Source organism: Salmo trutta, unplaced genomic scaffold (assembly GCF_901001165.1).
Source record: "Salmo trutta unplaced genomic scaffold, fSalTru1.1, whole genome shotgun sequence".
Taxonomy (NCBI): Eukaryota; Metazoa; Chordata; class Actinopteri; order Salmoniformes; family Salmonidae; genus Salmo; species Salmo trutta.
Genome location: NW_021822850.1, coordinates 37,501 through 42,500, shown reverse-complemented (window position 1 = coordinate 42,500; position 5,000 = coordinate 37,501). Strand labels below are relative to the sequence as shown.

Genomic DNA, 5,000 nt, shown 5'->3' with positions numbered 1-5,000 from the left:
ATATGTTGTACCAAGAGATTGTTTATTGTTTACGGCCATACCAGCCTGGGTACGCCTGATCTCGTCTGATCTCGGAAGCTAAGCAGGGTCGGGCCTGGTTAGTACTTGGATGGGAGACCGCCTGGGAATACCAGGTGCTGTAAGCTTTTTGTCCACGAGGGTGTGCTCTTACACTATTTCATCAGCAACACTGCCTTGTAGTAAGCATTTAAAGATGAATTGACTAAATGCAGCTTCCTGCTGCAAAATGCAGTCTGTTTATCAGACTCACTTTGACTATATATGTTGTACCAAGAGATTGTTTATCGTTTACGGCCATACCAGCCTGGGTACGCCCGATCTCGTCTGATCTCGGAAGCTAAGCAGGGTCGGGCCTGGTTAGTACTTGGATGGGAGACCGCCTGGGAATACCAGGTGCTGTAAGCTTTTTGTCCACGAGGGTGTGCTCTTACACTATTTCATCAGCAACACTGCCTTGTAGTAAGCATTTAATGATGAATTGACTAAATGCAGCTTCCTGCTGCAAAATGCAGTCTGTTTATCAGACTCACTTTGACTATATATGTTGTACCAAGAGATTGTTTATCGTTTACGGCCATACCAGCCTGGGTACGCCCGATCTCGTCTGATCTCGGAAGCTAAGCAGGGTCGGGCCTGGTTAGTACTTGGATGGGAGACCGCCTGGGAATACCAGGTGCTGTAAGCTTTTTGTCCACGAGGGTGTGCTCTTACACTATTTCATCAGCAACACTGCTTTGTAGTAAGCATTTAATGATGAATTGACTAAATGCAGCTTCCTGCTGCAAAATGCAGTCTGTTTATCAGACTCACTTTGACTATATATGTTGTACCAAGAGATTGTTTATCGTTTACGGCCATACCAGCCTGGGTACGCCCGATCTCGTCTGATCTCGGAAGCTAAGCAGGGTCGGGCCTGGTTAGTACTTGGATGGGAGACCGCCTGGGAATACCAGGTGCTGTAAGCTTTTTGTCCACGAGGGTGTGCTCTTACACTATTTCATCAGCAACACTGCCTTGTAGTAAGCATTTAATGATGAATTGACTAAATGCAGCTTCCTGCTGCAAAATGCAGTCTGTTTATCAGACTCACTTTGACTATATATGTTGTACCAAGAGATTGTTTATCGTTTACGGCCATACCAGCCTGGGTACGCCTGATCTCGTCTGATCTCGGAAGCTAAGCAGGGTCGGGCCTGGTTAGTACTTGGATGGGAGACCGCCTGGGAATACCAGGTGCTGTAAGCTTTTTGTCCACGAGGGTGTGCTCTTACACTATTTCATCAGCAACACTGCCTTGTAGTAAGCATTTAATGATGAATTGACTAAATGCAGCTTCCTGCTGCAAATGCAGTCTTTTGGTGAAAATGCAATGTCTGTTTATCAGACTCACTTTGACTATATATGTTGTACCAAGAGATTGTTTATCGTTTACGGCCATACCAGCCTGGGTACGCCCGATCTCGTCTGATCTCGGAAGCTAAGCAGGGTCGGGCCTGGTTAGTACTTGGATGGGAGACCGCCTGGGAATACCAGGTGCTGTAAGCTTTTTGTCCACGAGGGTGTGCTCTTACACTATTTCATCAGCAACACTGCCTTGTAGTAAGCATTTAATGATGAATGACTAAATGCAGCTTCCTGCTGCAAAATGCAGTCTGTTTATCAGACTCACTTTGACTATATATGTTGTACCAAGAGATTGGTTATCGTTTACGGCCATACCAGCCTGGGTACGCCCGATCTCGTCTGATCTCGGAAGCTAAGCAGGGTCGGGCCTGGTTAGTACTTGGATGGGAGACCGCCTGGGAATACCAGGTGCTGTAAGCTTTTTGTCCACGAGGGTGTGCTCTTACACTATTTCATCAGCAAACACTGCCTTGTAGTAAGCATTTAATGATGAATTGACTAAATGCAGCTTCCTGCTGCAAAATGCAGTCTGTTTATCAGACTCACTTTGACTATATATGTTGTACCAAGAGATTGTTTATCGTTTACGGCCATACCAGCCTGGGTACGCCCGATCTCGTCTGATCTCGGAAGCTAAGCAGGGTCGGGCCTGGTTAGTACTTGGATGGGAGACCGCCTGGGAATACCAGGTGCTGTAAGCTTTTTGTCCACGAGGGTGTGCTCTTACACTATTTCATCAGCAACACTGCCTTGTAGTAAGCATTTAATGATGAATTGACTAAATGCAGCTTCCTGCTGCAAAATGCAGTCTGTTTATCAGACTCACTTTGACTATATATGTTGTACCAAGAGATTGTTTATCGTTTACGGCCATACCAGCCTGGGTACGCCCGATCTCGTCTGATCTCGGAAGCTAAGCAGGGTCGGGCCTGGTTAGTACTTGGATGGGAGACCGCCTGGGAATACCAGGTGCTGTAAGCTTTTTGTCCACGAGGGTGTGCTCTTACACTATTTCATCAGCAACACTGCCTTGTAGTAAGCATTTAATGATGAATTGACTAAATGCAGCTTCCTGCTGCAAAATGCAGTCTGTTTATCAGACTCACTTTGACTATATATGTTGTACCAAGAGATTGTTTATCGTTTACGGCCATACCAGCCTGGGTACGCCCGATCTCGTCTGATCTCGGAAGCTAAGCAGGGTCGGGCCTGGTTAGTACTTGGATGGGAGACCGCCTGGGAATACCAGGTGCTGTAAGCTTTTTGTCCACGAGGGTGTGCTCTTACACTATTTCATCAGCAACACTGCCTTGTAGTAAGCATTTAATGATGAATTGACTAAATGCAGCTTCCTGCTGCAAAATGCAGTCTGTTTATCAGACTCACTTTGACTATATATGTTGTACCAAGAGATTGTTTATCGTTTACGGCCATACCAGCCTGGGTACGCCTGATCTCGTCTGATCTCGGAAGCTAAGCAGGGTCGGGCCTGGTTAGTACTTGGATGGGAGGACCGCCTGGGAATACCAGGTGCTGTAAGCTTTTTGTCCACGAGGGTGTGCTCTTACACTATTTCATCAGCAACACTGCCTTGTAGTAAGCATTTAATGATGAATTGACTAAATGCAGCTTCCTGCTGCAAAATGCAGTCTGTTTATCAGACTCACTTTGACTATATATGTTGTACCAAGAGATTGTTTATCGTTTACGGCCATACCAGCCTGGGTACGCCCGATCTCGTCTGATCTCGGAAGCTAAGCAGGGTCGGGCCTGGTTAGTACTTGGATGGGAGACCGCCTGGGAATACCAGGTGCTGTAAGCTTTTTGTCCACGAGGGTGTGCTCTTACACTATTTCATCAGCAACACTGCCTTGTAGTAAGCATTTAATGATGAATTGACTAAATGCAGCTTCCTGCTGCAAAATGCAGTCTGTTTATCAGACTCACTTTGACTATATATGTTGTACCAAGAGATTGTTTATGGTTTACGGCCATACCAGCCTGGGTACGCCCGATCTCGTCTGATCTCGGAAGCTAAGCAGGGTCGGGCCTGGTTAGTACTTGGATGGGAGACCGCCTGGGAATACCAGGTGCTGTAAGCTTTTTGTCCACGAGGGTGTGCTCTTACACTATTTCATCAGCAACACTGCCTTGTAGTAAGCATTTAATGATGAATTGACTAAATGCAGCTTCCTGCTGCAAAATGCAGTCTGTTTATCAGGACTCACTTTGACTATATATGTTGTACCAAGAGATTGTTTATCGTTTACGGCCATACCAGCCTGGGTACGCCCGATCTCGTCTGATCTCGGAAGCTAAGCAGGGTCGGGCCTGGTTAGTACTTGGATGGGAGACCGCCTGGGAATACCAGGTGCTGTAAGCTTTTTGTCCACGAGGGTGTGCTCTTACACTATTTCATCAGCAACACTGCCTTGTAGTAAGCATTTAATGATGAATTGACTAAATGCAGCTTCCTGCTGCAAAATGCAGTCTGTTTATCAGACTCACTTTGACTATATATGTTGTACCAAGAGATTGTTTATCGTTTACGGCCATACCAGCCTGGGTACGCCTGATCTCGTCTGATCTCGGAAGCTAAGCAGGGTCGGGCCTGGTTAGTACTTGGATGGGAGACCGCCTGGGAATACCAGGTGCTGTAAGCTTTTTGTCCACGAGGGTGTGCTCTTACACTATTTCATCAGCAACACTGCCTTGTAGTAAGCATTTAATGATGAATTGACTAAATGCAGCTTCCTGCTGCAAAATGCAGTCTGTTTATCAGACTCACTTTGACTATATATGTTGTACCAAGAGATTGTTTATCGTTTACGGCAATACCAGCCTGGGTACGCCCGATCTCGTCTGATCTCGGAAGCTAAGCAGGGTCGGGCCTGGTTAGTACTTGGATGGGAGACCGCCTGGGAATACCAGGTGCTGTAAGCTTTTTGTCCACGAGGGTGTGCTCTTACACTATTTCATCAGCAACACTGCCTTGTAGTAAGCATTTAATGATGAATTGACTAAATGCAGCTTCCTGCTGCAAAATGCAGTCTGTTTATCAGACTCACTTTGACTATATATGTTGTACCAAGAGATTGTTTATCGTTTACGGCCATACCAGCCTGGGTACGCCCGATCTCGTCTGATCTCGGAAGCTAAGCAGGGTTCGGCCTGGTTAGTACTTGGATGGGAGACCTGCCTGGGATACCAGGTGCTGTAAGCTTTTGTCCACGAGGGTGTGCTCTTACACTATTTCATCAGCAACACTGCCTGTAGTAAGCATTTAATGATGAATTGACTAAATGCAGCTTCCTGCCTTTTTAATAGGATCAAAGTTCCGTGTGTTGTCAGTTAGCATCTGCCTTGTATTTATAAGACCAATAATAATATTGTTGCTGAATGCAGCTTGTGTGTGCTTTGTGCTCCCTTACCCTGTTCAAATGATGAAAAGAAATAAAGTTTGTATTTTATCCAACTACCTGTGCTATAAAGTGATGGCTACAGTGTTTGTAATTTCTTCTACTTTTTCAGTGACACAAAGTTCAAGCTGCTTATCTAATTGGTGAAAATGCAAT

General features: G+C 45.7%; 16 non-coding genes and 1 pseudogene across 16 annotated transcripts; all 17 read left to right on the top strand.

Annotated features, from left to right (window-relative positions):
* The first annotated feature begins 27 nt into the window (after positions 1–27).
* On the top strand, positions 28–146 carry LOC115185658 (5S ribosomal RNA). Its single transcript, XR_003875294.1, has one exon. It is a non-coding gene; the product is annotated as a 5S ribosomal RNA (ribosomal RNA).
* Positions 147–307: 161 nt separating this feature from the next.
* LOC115185581 (5S ribosomal RNA) lies at positions 308–426 on the top strand. The gene has a single exon (XR_003875219.1). It is a non-coding gene; the product is annotated as a 5S ribosomal RNA (ribosomal RNA).
* Positions 427–587: 161 nt separating this feature from the next.
* LOC115185580 (5S ribosomal RNA) lies at positions 588–706 on the top strand. The gene has a single exon (XR_003875218.1). It is a non-coding gene; the product is annotated as a 5S ribosomal RNA (ribosomal RNA).
* Positions 707–867: 161 nt separating this feature from the next.
* LOC115185579 (5S ribosomal RNA) lies at positions 868–986 on the top strand. The gene has a single exon (XR_003875217.1). It is a non-coding gene; the product is annotated as a 5S ribosomal RNA (ribosomal RNA).
* Positions 987–1,147: 161 nt separating this feature from the next.
* Positions 1,148–1,266, top strand: LOC115185657 (5S ribosomal RNA). Its single transcript, XR_003875293.1, has one exon. It is a non-coding gene; the product is annotated as a 5S ribosomal RNA (ribosomal RNA).
* A 181-nt stretch (positions 1,267–1,447) lies between these two features.
* On the top strand, positions 1,448–1,566 carry LOC115185577 (5S ribosomal RNA). The gene has a single exon (XR_003875216.1). It is a non-coding gene; the product is annotated as a 5S ribosomal RNA (ribosomal RNA).
* A 160-nt stretch (positions 1,567–1,726) lies between these two features.
* On the top strand, positions 1,727–1,845 carry LOC115185576 (5S ribosomal RNA). Its single transcript, XR_003875215.1, has one exon. It is a non-coding gene; the product is annotated as a 5S ribosomal RNA (ribosomal RNA).
* Positions 1,846–2,007: 162 nt separating this feature from the next.
* Positions 2,008–2,126, top strand: LOC115185574 (5S ribosomal RNA). Its single transcript, XR_003875213.1, has one exon. It is a non-coding gene; the product is annotated as a 5S ribosomal RNA (ribosomal RNA).
* A 161-nt stretch (positions 2,127–2,287) lies between these two features.
* Positions 2,288–2,406, top strand: LOC115185573 (5S ribosomal RNA). The gene has a single exon (XR_003875212.1). It is a non-coding gene; the product is annotated as a 5S ribosomal RNA (ribosomal RNA).
* A 161-nt stretch (positions 2,407–2,567) lies between these two features.
* Positions 2,568–2,686, top strand: LOC115185572 (5S ribosomal RNA). The gene has a single exon (XR_003875210.1). It is a non-coding gene; the product is annotated as a 5S ribosomal RNA (ribosomal RNA).
* A 161-nt stretch (positions 2,687–2,847) lies between these two features.
* LOC115185733 (5S ribosomal RNA) lies at positions 2,848–2,967 on the top strand. The gene has a single exon (XR_003875365.1). It is a non-coding gene; the product is annotated as a 5S ribosomal RNA (ribosomal RNA).
* Positions 2,968–3,128: 161 nt separating this feature from the next.
* Positions 3,129–3,247, top strand: LOC115185571 (5S ribosomal RNA). The gene has a single exon (XR_003875209.1). It is a non-coding gene; the product is annotated as a 5S ribosomal RNA (ribosomal RNA).
* A 161-nt stretch (positions 3,248–3,408) lies between these two features.
* On the top strand, positions 3,409–3,527 carry LOC115185570 (5S ribosomal RNA). The gene has a single exon (XR_003875208.1). It is a non-coding gene; the product is annotated as a 5S ribosomal RNA (ribosomal RNA).
* Positions 3,528–3,689: 162 nt separating this feature from the next.
* LOC115185569 (5S ribosomal RNA) lies at positions 3,690–3,808 on the top strand. The gene has a single exon (XR_003875207.1). It is a non-coding gene; the product is annotated as a 5S ribosomal RNA (ribosomal RNA).
* Positions 3,809–3,969: 161 nt separating this feature from the next.
* Positions 3,970–4,088, top strand: LOC115185655 (5S ribosomal RNA). The gene has a single exon (XR_003875291.1). It is a non-coding gene; the product is annotated as a 5S ribosomal RNA (ribosomal RNA).
* Positions 4,089–4,249: 161 nt separating this feature from the next.
* Positions 4,250–4,368, top strand: LOC115185648 (5S ribosomal RNA). Its single transcript, XR_003875285.1, has one exon. It is a non-coding gene; the product is annotated as a 5S ribosomal RNA (ribosomal RNA).
* Positions 4,369–4,529: 161 nt separating this feature from the next.
* On the top strand, positions 4,530–4,648 carry LOC115185745 (uncharacterized; annotated as a pseudogene).
* Positions 4,649–5,000: the final 352 nt, after the last annotated feature.